The 13,355-nt window shown below is 42.3% G+C and overlaps 1 protein-coding gene across 2 annotated transcripts in view; it reads left to right on the forward strand.

Moving 5' to 3' along the window:
* GRB2 (growth factor receptor bound protein 2) overlaps nt 1-13,355 on the forward strand; it is a 60,085-nt gene that overhangs the window by 17,904 nt on the left and 28,826 nt on the right. The window lies entirely within an intron of this gene.

A 13,355-nucleotide genomic window follows, 5' to 3' on the forward strand; every position in this document is an offset into this window, starting at 1 on the left:
CGTTTCCTCTTTCTCTTTTTTCTGTCGCAGGCTTGCGGCATAGCTGGAAAGTGATCTTCTGAAGAACTGAATAAGTTCCTGTTCCCAGTAGCTGTCAGCATCATGAATTCAGGGGCACAGATAGTTTTTATGAGGAAAATTATTCAGGTGGAGGTTTAAAATAGAGGTCAGCATCTTTTGCTTTCAGGGTGTTCACTTTGGTGTGGCACACACAGACCAGCTTCCCTCTCTGCTAAAAGAAGGAATTCCTTGGTAGAATCTTGATCACTTGACAGTTCCATTCAGCAAAGTCATGGGATTTTTCCCCTGCTCTGTTCACACACAGGGCAGTCACCACAGGCTCGTCTCACTTGCTTCTTTCCCACCAGCCTTTTCTTTCTGTCAGCCTTGAAGAGGATTGAGTGTTTGCAAACATTTGATGCTGAGGTGGCATATTCACTTCCTGTATGAAAACCATTTTTATGTGACTGGATCCAGTGAAACAGTTTTTAATAGAGGGAGGAGACTGCTCAACAAGGGCAGCATGGTCTCCCTCCTTCTTCATCCTTGGGCTTTGACTTCACCTGCATTGCCTGTTATATCGTGGTGTCTGTGCTAGAGAATGGAAGTGCGTGGCTTGCTGTGGAGTACTGCAAAGACTTCCTCTCTTTAGGGTGAAATTGGTTTTACTCTCATCCTTCTCCCCCTTCCTTACACACTTCATCTTTCCCCATTTTTCTGGAAGGGGATGGACTCAGGTGTGGGCTTGATTTTAATATGTGAGAAATCATTTTCTGAGTTAAGGCAAATTGGAGCCCCGTAAGCTTTAGAGTGAAATAGGTCAAGTATTAGAAGGGGTTGCCCAGAGAAGTTGTGGAATCCCCATCCTTGGAGATACCAGTCAGGTCCCTGAGCAAGCTGATCTAATTAGACCTGTTCTGAGCAGGAGGCTGGATTGGGGGAGCTCTGGGGGTCCTTCCAACCTACATTATTCTGTGACTGAGCTGAGAGTGGTAGCTGTTGTATGTGGTGGTTGATTTGCAGAAGTGTGCTTTGGTTGTGTTCCTTGGCTCACAGCCTTGGATAAAGATTGTATTTGTCATCAGTATGTGATCAATATTGCAGTCAAAGAACACAAACCTCAGATAATTACAGAGACTCATAAAGACAAGTATAATTATCTTAAATGGAGTTAATTTGCCAGCCTGGCAGTTGGAGTTCTGTGTTAGGAAGAGATGCCTCCTATAAGAGGTTGCATTCTTCTGGTCTACCCAGCTATGCAGTGCCTGTTTTCAGTACCAACTTCTCAAATACTGTTCCTCTGTGCATGATAATAACCTACAGAGAGAAGGTGGGATGTGTTTTATTAGTGAACTTCCCAGGGTTGTGGGAAGGACCTAGCTAACCTCCACAAGGTGTGTTTGCCCAAGAAAGAACACACTCATGGTCTGTATTTCTAAAAGAGCTTGGACCTGCTTAGAGCAAGATTATATTGCTGAAGGTGTGTCTGTGCCGAAGACGTAAATAGGGAGTGTTCCAGACTGAAGGGCTTTGCAAGCGGGGAGTAAACACATTCTCCCTTAAAAACATCGTCCTTGTGCTTATTTAGAAGCTATTTGTGATGATTACTTAAACTTGTCACTGACAGCAGAGAGAAATAGGCCCTTGTGAGCTGTGTACTACTGGAGTTTGAGTGTCAAACAAAACACTGATTAAAGCTAGTGGTCAGCCCAGCTCATTTATTGCATTGATTTAACATATATTGCACTCTGTTATAACCAGGAGAAATGATGCTCATCTAAAGCTCCAGCTGCCTTTTGCCAGCGTAATGGAAGTGCTGTAGTTCCAGCTTCTCTGCGAGGTCCATGTTGTGTTCTGCCCGGTGTGCCAGACCCCTCAGAGGTGTTAGCAGAGACATAATCAGCAAGTCAAGTTTTGCTTTGCTAAATGATTTATCTGCTTTGTTCAACATGTGTCAAACTGCAGCCAGTGTGATGGGCTTTTGGCTTTGTTTACTGCCAGCACAGAAATGTCCTCTCCTCCCTGGTTCAGTGACACTTCTCTTAAGATAACTCTATGGTGAGAATTTCAGGCCAATAAAATCAGTTTTTCTGTGGGAGATCTCAGGTGCTAATGGACCCACTTTAATTTTTATTATTATTTCAGTTAAAATGGTAAAAGCTTCGTCTCAGTTGGGGGAAGAAAAGAGGGATTATGTATAAAGGATTGAGAGTGTCATAAATGTAGTATTAATAGTTTTCTAGTTTCTTTGCAGAGCCCTGCTATTTGAGGGAGGAGGAGGGGTCCTGTTGGTAGTGAAATTCAGACTTTTCTGGTTTCTCATTATAATAAGGATTCAACTAAGCAAGAGGAGATAAGGAATCCAATTTGACTGTGCAGCTCAGCCTAATGTAAGCAGAGAACTATATGACCCCTTGATAAAATCCCTTGTGCTTTCAAGTTGCCAGTGGCTACGTACCAGAAATCAATAACTAAACCCTAAACCTCAGGAACAAAATGCACTGGGTGAAACTAATTCTGTTTCTTTGAAAATGAAGGAAAATGAAACATTATTTCTGTAACAACACTGGAGCCAAAATTTTCCAATCTGCCACTGAGTAAAAAAGGAATGTAATTTACCAAACCTGATGAATTTCACAAATAAATCTGGACTAAAGATAACATTAGGACTTTCTTACAATTGCTGTGAGACTGAGCTATTGGATTAACTTTAGGCCGTTATACTTCTGATGCCAGATTTTGCCATACTTGCTGGTTACCACTCAATTAAAACCTTTTCTATATTCTTAATTTATTTATGTAGGTCTTGAAAGGTTTAAAAAATCAAAGCTAGTTCTGGAACCATAACAATAAACAGCTTTAAAATACCCAAACACACCCCCCTACCTGCCTCCAACAAAGCACACTTAAAGCCATTCATGAAACGGGCATCAGCAAAGGATTCGGCAACATTGATGAAGTGGTTGAGGTGAGTTCTGTTTGAGTTTTCCCTGTGTGACTGTGTATGTAGCATCACATTTCTCCTGGTCTGTGGTGTTGAAGTGCAGAACGTCCTTTGGGTTTGCCAGCAGAGTGTTGTTAAAGCACCAAGCAGAGCTGTGAGGACTCTTGTTACCCCTCTGCTTACAGGTTTATGGGTATGTCTGCATTGCATGGTCAAGAGGTGGGACTGTATCTTCTGTGGTTATAGGCAAGCTAACTTCCAGGGAACTGGAGGGGTGATCATCACATTATGGGATTCAAAACTAACATACTTGGCCTGTGCTTCATTCTGGGTTACAGGGGATACGATGCATTAATGCCTGAGCAGGCTGCTCTGGAGGTCTGAATTAGCAATGTGTAGCAAAGGATAAGCTTATTTCCCTTCTCCCTTCCACTTGCTTTCACTCACTTCTTTCAGTGCTGGTGGGATAGATGCTAGCCAGGGAGATGAACCTGTGACTTGTGAATGTAGAGAAGTGACCAAAGAAATGTATTTGTTTTTCCTCTCATACCTGATCTTACGGACTTAGAAATGGAGCTTGTACACAAAAGTAAGCCATTTCACTGGGGCTGTAGTGAAAAGAAGTACCAGCTCTCAATGTTTTGGGGTTTTTTACTTGCTTTATTTAGCATTTTGTTAAGAAAGCTGCCTTTGATCTCTATCAGTTCCAGTTTACTCTGAAGATTCTGTTAAATTCAAAATACAAATGAGTAGGTGAGTGCATAGGTTCAGTATTTCTGTGCAGATCAGCAAACTCTTACTGCAGGAGTTTGATACATGAGGTCTTATCTGCAGCTTTATCCCACAGCTCTTCTCTCTCTTTCATTTCCTTTGCTGGCCCTGCAGTGGCAGTTAATGTTATCTCCCAAGTTGGGCAAACATCAGTGACTAGAATATACACAAGGAAGTAAAATGTGTTATTTTAGATGCTTTGAGCCTTGGGGAAGAAAAATGGGAGAATACTTTCTGTGCTGTTTAGGGTGTTTTTTGCATTACCTACCATGTGAGTTGTTTCTTCCCCTTGAATAGCTGTATCTTTTGAGGTGGAACAGCAGCGTTGTCGATCTCAATCTGTCAAGCCTCAAGCTGCTCTTTGTTTGTCACGTTCTAGGCTCATGCCCTGGTGCTCAGTATTTAAAGCACTGCTCATGAGTGACACATGCCTTCAACTTTGAAGTCATCTTGTAACACCTCATAAGAGTAGGTGTTCAGATGGCATAGAAAACCGGTTGTGAAGCAGACTGTGGTGGAGCCTGAACTTGTTCCTGCGTCTTGTATGCATGATTGGTGCCACCATCTGACAACTCAAGTGAGAATTGGTTTAACAAACTTAAGAATGTGTTTTCTCATGGTGACATGTGCTAAACACATGGGCTTGTACTGCTGAGCTCTAATAGAGCAAGAAGTGAACTGACATTGCCTAAAACTGCTCAAGATAATGATTTTGAGGATATTTATTCTGTTCCTGCACCCCAGATGCTACTCTGCAATACCTCCCCATTAGTTTCTACATGCGTCTGAAATTTGCATGTTAAATGGTTGTGTTCATCATTTCCCTTAGCCTGTTTCTCTCTTTACTTAAAGAATAGTGTTTTTCTATGGATACTCAATATAAGCCTATTTTAAAGATGTCTTGCAACACCAAAGAGGCTTTTTTCCCTTTCAGGAACCTGATCTTGGATCCTTCTTTGTTGGAGGTTGGGAAAACAGATAGTCCTGTTCTTGGAGATCCATCAAATCGATTGGGTTTTTGATCTTAGGGGGGCAGGTCAGGTTAATGACTAGAAGAAGGCAACAGTGAGGACAAGCTATTTTTGTCTAGGAAGTACATTGTCAGCCTGTGTAGAGTGATGAATTTATAATTGTGCTGTTCAAACCTCACTGACCTTCATAAACAAAATAGAGAAAGAGAATCCTTTGCAGAGTAGCTCTATTCAGTGTGTACCTGCCTCATTTAGCTGCTTTGCATGTGTTCATGCCAGTGTGCACGCTCTGTCCTGAGCCGCCAGTTGGCTCTGCTGCAGCTGGGCCTGGTGCACAGAACAGAAAGCATTTCTTTCTGCAGTTCAGCTGAACTGTAATTATGCTGTTAGTCTCTAAAACCTCTGATTTAAATAATTTGTCTCTGGAATTCATGCTTGCTGCATTGAGCCAACCTAACTCCTTGCTCTGACTTGTACTCAAACTGCACAGGTTTACATGCAGAGGGAGGAAAAAAAGTGCTGCTGTTATGCAAAATTGTTTCCCTTGGGAGGAAAGGGGGGAATTCTGCATGAGTTATGTATGAGCCAGCAGGTTCCACTAATCCTAGCAGCTCTGCTGGTGCAGAAGACTTGTGGTCTAAGCTACTCAGCCCTTTGCTTTGTGAGAAACTGGCACAACATTCAAACCTCCTGCAACTGGTGCTAAGCTCCAGTGCAGTTAAATTTTGAGTGTTCTTTTGTTCCCTACACTTCTTTAGCATAAATATGAAAATGAGGTTTTAGCCATTTCATCTGGCTTCTGCTTTCTACTTTTGATGGTAGATTATGGTCTGCTTGGAAAGAGCTATGCTTAGGTTCCGGCCTTAAGTGAGTTTATTTCAGAACACTAGAAGGGATTTTAAGCTGCATCTTTCACTGGTTCTTCTGGAAAATCTTCCCCTTTGACTTAAGAGGTATTTATTCCCCTCACCTCCTGTTCACATCTTGGGCTCTGATCTTTACTACTACTTGAGGCATAACTAGTCAGGGGAAACTCCAAGTGTCTTGGTGGGGGCAGAGAGGGAAGGCCAGAGTGCTCAAAGTGTGTCCTACAGTTGCAGAGGAAGGGAAGAAATGAGGAGGAAGTGCAGCCGTGAAGGAGAGAAGTACAATGAAACTTTCAAAGGTGAAACTTGGCATTTAAAATGTTGTTTTTCTCAACCTTGCCTTCAAACACTACTTGGGTTTTGGTGAAAGGAACGTCAGCGTGATAAACATGCCTTGTTCAGGCAGTATCACGAGAACTTGTATGGATATTCCGCAGCTGAATGTTTTGTTTCTGTGATGTTTTGCATGTCCTTGAAGAATACTTCAAGAGGAATCCTGCAAGTGATAAAGCCTGGGCTGGCAGTTCAGGCTCTCTTCTGAGTGCTGGAATGGAGGAAGCAGAAGTTGCTTTTGCTTCCTTCTTGCCTTCACTTCTGTCCTTATTTCTCAAGATACATTTTGCACTGATGCCTCTTTCTGACCTCTAATGAAACTACAGCTTGTCAAAAACTAATGTTTTGAACATTTGTACCAGGGTGCTTAAACCTTCTTCCAGTATCAAACCATATTGACAATTCCTTACTCCTTAGCAGGAAGTGATGCATTCTTCATTTTCTTTTGCTGAAAATGGCCTTTTAGGTTAAGAGTGTAACTTGCTCTGTGGCAGGATGGATGAAGACTGTTGGGACTCTACCTAGGAAGACACAGGTTAAAAATAGCTCTCTTCACAGGGTCACAAAAACCAGAGCTAACCAAAGTGCTTATAGTTGACCCAGCTTCCACCCTTCCTTCACAGCTTGATATGTCTGGACATCTTGCAATCTGTTACCTCCCCTAAGTTTATTTAGGTAATGTAAAAAGGAAGAGCATAGGTAAAAAGAGGCTTCCGATGTTTCTGTAAACTTGCTTGAACTTTCTTTTCCATGGAGAGCTTGGGTTTCATTCCACCCGCCTCTGTTTGGATTACAAACATGTGCGAGATGCTGCGGGAAGATTAGAGATGCTGTTGGTGCTGTTTGCATCAGGAGTAATAAGTTTCCCCTAATGATTATTTGTTGAGAAGAAAATTGATTTTTAACTTTCAAAAAAGCTGAAGTTACTGAATATATGTTGAGAAAAGAGCGCTCTGCAGCCTGGTCAGCACTGAAACCCAGCCAGGGTGACTTGCATGTACTGTGGCCGTGTCTGAGAGTGCAGTTCTAGATCCTTTTGGGCTCCCTAGCTTAAAGTCCTTCACAAAACAAATACGGTTCTACCTCTTGCTTAGTTTGCTCTGAATCTAACAGGATTTAGGTGGTTTTGTTCAGGATTGCAGTCCAAAGTGAGAAATCTGGCAATTCCTAATCAAACTCTTCACAACCACCTTTTATTCCCTCAGTCATGGTCACTAAAACTCTTAGTTCACTAACTGGGAGGAGGCTTGAGGGCATCACCCAAATGAGTAAAGCTAACTCCTGTGTCCTAGGGGAGGAGGAAGGAACACTGCTGGAGTGTGCTTGGGTTTGGCAGTGGTTTGCAGCACTCTCATAAACAGGTAGGTGTGAGCTGACCCTTTACATGGCCCTTGTACCATGTTGTCAACTTTCTCCTACTCACTGTTCGTTGCCATGAATAACATTATTATACCTTTATAATGGATTAATGCTTTAGACATTCTCCTGTGGAAGTAAATTCTACCCTTCATAGTGTTAAAATACTGCCCTCTGTTATCTGAGAGCAGTTTCCATCTATAGTGCACTATATGCCATTTTCATGATTAAACATAATAGAAAGCTCTTTACACATATCACAGAATGGTTTGGGTTAGAAGGGACCTTAAAGATCATCTAGTTCCAACCCCCTGCCATGGGCAGGGACACCTTCCTCTGTTCTTATTTGAATATCTGTACTTATTTGCCATTAGAGACTGGGCTAGATGGACCCCTGGAGTGCTGTCTGTTTGGGATGAGACATTTAGCACTGGGCATCATCATCCTCCTTGCAGAAGGTCTTGGCTTCCCATAGGCAGGCTTTAGTGACTTTCTCAGCTGGAGGCTATACCTGGACTATTATGTTTTAGCAGCCACTGATGGGCACACCTTCTGCATATCTTTCTAAACCCATTTTGAATCCATCTGTATGTGATAACATTAAATTCTCACCATGTAAATGTGTAATGTGTGGAAAAAAGTGATTCCCTTTGTCGGTTTGAAACATCCTACCTGGTAATGTTACTGACTTCCCCTCTGCTTCTGTCCTCCTCCCCTTGCAAGAGACAGCAGGAAAACATCACTTCCTGTACTGAGAGGAATATGTTTGCAAATGTCCTCTTGTGTCTGCTATCCTATAGTGCATAAACCATTCCATACTTTATCTTTGTTCCTTTCTTCACTGCTTTAGTTCATTTCGGTATTTCTTGAGGTGGGTTAAGTGTAGGTACTTACAGAATTCAGAGCCTGACACAGAACAGATCTACAGAGCCAAAATCATTTGCTTCTTTCATATGGAATATTAGGTAATGTTTCTAATCTGTTTTCAGGTTACTGCCCCTGTGATTCTGGGATATTTGCTGAGGAGTAATAGTTGGTTTAAAACATAGCTTCATATAGTTATAGTTCTTTGGGGGTTTTGGCTGTGTTTTTCCTCATGCATGTTATTTCACATGTTGTATTCAATATGACACTTATCACTTGGTCTTTTAGTACTGAGTTATCCATGCAACTTGTGAATTTTAAGGTTTGAGTACGTCTTGGTGAACTTTGCCACTTCTCTATCAGCTTTTCAGCTCACTGATGAAGCTGTTGAGCAGTGCAGCCTCTCCTGGGATCCCTGTGGTACAGCCTCCTTCCGCTGTGGACACCGACCCCTTGCTTTCCATGTTAACCTTCTATCAAGCCACTGAGCAGAGGAGGTCCTGTGTTGTTAATGAGTGTGTTTGTGAGATGAGTAGCCAAAACCATGAGTTGTTCTTTTGAAATTAAGCAACCCACATAAACCCAAGAAAAGCTCAAGTTTTGGCCTTGCAGCTCTTCTAGTTTCTCTCAATTGGTGATTCATCTGCCTTCTATATGGAATTACATTTTTGTTCTCTCTTGCCACTGATTAAATGGAGCTCTGAGGTGAAGATGCTTTTTGCTTTATAGCTTTGCCAGAAGAGCACAGCTTCCAAACAGCTGCTTGACAGTCAGCTGAACTGAAGAGCCGCATTCCAGGGGGGCTTTATGGCTGCACACTGGCTATATTGCTGCAGACCAGCTGGGACCAACTGGCATCTGTCATAGTGCAAGATATGTATTTGATTGATAAGTATTCTCGGAACTCTACTTTTGGGAAGGTTTTTGAATGCATCCATAACTAACACATGGCCTAAAATCCTGTTTGGTTATGTGGGAATGATTGACCCTTTGTCAGGGCTCTGGGGGAGTTTTGTGTGGTCAAGGCATTGATCTCCCGATTGGAATCTCTCTGTAAGGGACAGTTTCAGTGCCTTAGCTTTTACTGAGACTTACAGTGGAGATACTGTGCTGCTGTAATGTACTTGGGAGCTTAAAATTAGTCTGTGGTCAAATAACATACCCCAGGGTGTGAGTGACCTGCATTCTGATATCCCTTTCAGGTTACTACTATGGAGCCTGAACGAATTCTATTCTTGTTTTAATTTGTTCTTGACCTGGAACAGTTCCTTCTAATTTGAGCCACTAATTAGGAGATGGTTTGAATTATCTCTGAGCTCTTCCATAAAGAATTTGGTGCCTCAGCTGCCTTGATTCCAGGATTCTGGAGCAAGTTACTGCTTTTGGCATTTAGAATCTGCATTTCTGCATTATTCATGTTAAAGAGCCTCTTGGATTTTCTTTTTTGCCTGTTAGCTGAGAAAGCACCTATGGACTTTCTGTGTAGAGATTGATGGTGTTTCTAGTAGTATGTTATGTTAATAAAAAAGGAAAGAAAGCGAGAAAGAAAAAGAAAGAAGCATGTATCAGTACTTACTGATCAGGTTTATATTTCTCTGTTCCTCTGAGGTATTGTAGGTAGTGCATCTATTTTAAATTATGCCTGTATTAGTGTACTGGCTTTTATCCTACCCCTGAGTAATTTAGGACAAGTGTTTCTTTTCCCAATCCATATGGTAGTGACTAACAATGACTACTGTAGGCTCAGTCTCATAAATACACGCGATTCTCCTACTGTAACTTGTACTTAAGCCTTTTAGTTTCCTTTCGTGGAGAGAACTGCACATGGACTGAAGCTATTTTATTAGCTCTGAAGTGAAAGAGGAACTTCATAACATAAGGGGAGTTTTTTAAAGCATCTCTTCAATGTGCAGATGTTCTCTTCTCCCCCTTCTTTTTTTATGCTGCTCATTTTCCCCTCTCCCTTCCCCTATAGTGTGTAATTCAGTAGTTTCCTCTCAGTAAGCCCCCACAGCTGTGGGCTTGGCTTTTTATGGGGTAGAATGCAAGTTAAACTTGCTTTTTAGTTCTTGGGCTTTGTACTTCCCCAGTTTAAGTCGGAGTAGGAATGCTGTTGTGACACTGGAATGACTCCATGTTCCAGACCATCAGGCAGCTTTGGGGTCCTAACTGCATGGTTGGCATCTCCTTCTTTTCCAAAAGGGGAGAAACTTGATGAAATTTAACAAGGGCAAGTGTAGAGTCTTGCATCTGGGGAAGAACAACCCCATGTACCAGTACAGGTTGGGGGTTGACCTGCTGGAAAGTAGTGAAGGGGAAAGGGACCTGGGGGTCCTGGTGGATAGGAGGATGACCATGAGCCAGCAATGTGCTCTTGTGGCCAAGAAGGCAAATGGCATCTTAGGATGCATTAGAAAGGGAGTGGTTAGTAGGTCAAGAGAGGTTCTCCTCCCCCTCTACTCAGCCTTGGTGAGGCCGCATCTGGAATATTGCGTCCAGTTCTGGGCCCCTCTGTTCAAGAAGGACAGGGAATTGCTTGAAGGAGTCCAGCGCAGAGCCACAAAGATGATTAAGGGAGTGGAGCATCTCCCTTATGAGGAGAGGCTGAGGGAGCTGGGTCTCTTTAGCTTGGAGAAGAGGAGACTGAGGGGTGACCTCATCAATGTTTACAAATATGTGAAGGGTAGGTGTCAGGATGATGGAGCTAGGCTTTTTTCAGTGATATCCAGTGATAGGACAAGGGGCAATGGGTGTAAACTGGAACATAGGAAGTTCCACGTTAACATCAGGAAGAACTTCTTTACTGTAAGAGTGACAGAGCACTGGAACAGGTTGCCCAGGGGGGTTGTGGAGTCTCCTACACTGGAGATATTCAAGGCCCGCCTGGACAAGTTCCTGTGTGATGTACTGTAGGTTACCCTGCTCTTGCGGGGGGGTTGGACTAGATGATCTTTTTAGGTCCCTTCCAACCCTTGGGATTCTGTGATTCTGTGATTCTGTGATTGGTATCTTTTCACTTTTTGCCATTCATAATGACTTCTGGGATTCCATATGGGCTTCTCTTGGGGGTTAGATGTAGTTGGGATAGCTTTCCTTGTTTAAAAGAATGAACCTTATTCTTCAGCATCCGATTCCTTGTGTATGGTTCAGCTGTCCTTCTCTCCAGCTCCTCAGTCTAGCATTAGTTATCAAAGCAGGTTCTTTTTTCAGTCTGTTTGTACAGGCTTTGGTGGGGTGTGTGGCTTTCTTTTTGAAAGGCCAATCTTTCCTGGTTTGCCAGAAACTTTGGGGCTTTTTATGAGTAAATTGAGGCTACTGGAATACTGCATTTTGTTATTCCAACTTGTTGAGTACAGAGTTGTGGGTGTTTCATTCTATAGACTGTTGGTTGTCCAGAAATTGCACCATAATCCAATTATGAGTTTGCAGAAGAAAGAAAAATGGATTAGTGTCGGAATGAATCAACACTTTTCACTAAGGCCTGTTGTGACCCAAAAATAGGCTGAATTTAAATGTCATTAAAAGATTCTGGGATATAATAGTTCATTATTCCTTTGCAGAGTGAAAACAATCATACAGTTCTTCTTAAAGTTAGGGTGAATTAAAGATCAACATGAGACCTGAGTATTCCAGCCCCAGTGTGTGTGCTTATAGAATTTGGTGTATTTCCCAATTGAGGTTTTTGTACGCAAAGGGCACCAGTCACTGTGAAAGCACTGGAGAAGCTTTGTGCAGGAAGGGCTGGTGTGTCTGGCAGCTGGGGAAAAGCTGGGAGGGAGGGAGGCATGGAGGGATGGGTGGATGGATGGATGGATGGATGGATGGATGGATGGATGGATGGATGGATGGAGTGTATCACCCAAGTCTTCCTAATAAAATGAAGAATATTAACATACAAGTTGTATCCCTCATGAGTTAAGGAAACCTGGAAAAGAAATGAAGGGATTAGATCTGAAACCGGTGCTTGGGCACTTTTAGCAAGGTGATGGGGCATAGGCAGTTGGTGCAGTTTGGTTTTACTGGCTTGTAATATTGTTAGAAACATTTATCAAAACCTGGGAAGAAAAGCTGTGATTAAATACACATTCACAAAGGTTATTTAGGTGCTAAATCCACTGAAATCCCTTTTTCCTGTTTTTGTTTCTTTGCCTTTTTTGGGTTTGTTTTTTTTTTTTTTTTTTGATCCCAGAAGTCTGAATCTGGAGTGTATCTGACATCTTTGGCTAACAATGGTCCTTAAGTACATCTGTTATTTGCAGTGTTTTTCTCTTAGTAGAACTTGACCAGGTGGAAATGACCAGAGTTGAGGGTGAAAGCTCTGTTCTATCTCATGACAACCTCCAGAGTGGTGGCTTGAATAGTGTGTAGGAATGGACTGTTTGAACTGCCATTGCACTTCAGGTTCTTAGTGCAACACCAGCAGGATCCTGGTTGTTGGTTGCTTTGTTACTTTCTCTAAAGCCAACCAGGTTGGGTGTGTTTTGTTTGGTGTTGGGTGTTTTAAAGTGTGGCTGATGCCCTGCTGGGAGCTGGGTTGAAACTTGGGCGCAAGAAAATGGCAATGTGCCATCTCAGGCCTTTAAAAGCAAGTCCCTTGCAAACCTTTTTTCATTAAAGGGCCTCTTTTACCCTCTCTTTCTCCCTTATTCAGTGTAATGTGGGCAGGAAAATCACTGGTGCTAATGTAATGTTTTACAGTAAAGCTTCATCTCATTTCTTCTTGTTCAGTTCTCTTTCATTTCATGTACTGTGAAATGTTTTTAAGTGGGTATAATGTTCTAGAGCCCATTCTTCAAACTGCCCTCAGTGTGCTTAGTTTGATACCACACTTCTCTCATTGCAAGACCTCTTGGTGTGCTTTGCATTATGCAAATGTGGCAGGAATGAGTCAGATGATGTTCAGGGGTCTGATCAGAAACCATTTGCAAGTGTCTTCCTCTTGTGTCTGTGTGCGTGTCCCGCTAGAGAGGAAGTCTGAGCAGCTTTGCAGTTACTGGAAAATAAGAAGAGTTCCTGTCTCTCTTCATATCCTCACTGTGAAGATCAGCCAAACCAAGTACCTGTACATTTCCTCTCCAGTTTAAGATGTCGCTAGACATAAATCAGTAAAAGCAGATTCAATAAGCTATATCCATCAAAAATACACTAATTAAAAGCATCACCAATCTCTGATGAATACAGTTGCAGTCCTTAGTGCTACATTAGTATTTAGGTGCCTTAAATGGTGGGGTTTATACTGTGGAAAGCTGA

This window comes from Lathamus discolor, chromosome 13 (genome assembly GCF_037157495.1).
Source record: "Lathamus discolor isolate bLatDis1 chromosome 13, bLatDis1.hap1, whole genome shotgun sequence".
NCBI lineage: Eukaryota > Metazoa > Chordata > Aves > Psittaciformes > Psittacidae > Lathamus > Lathamus discolor.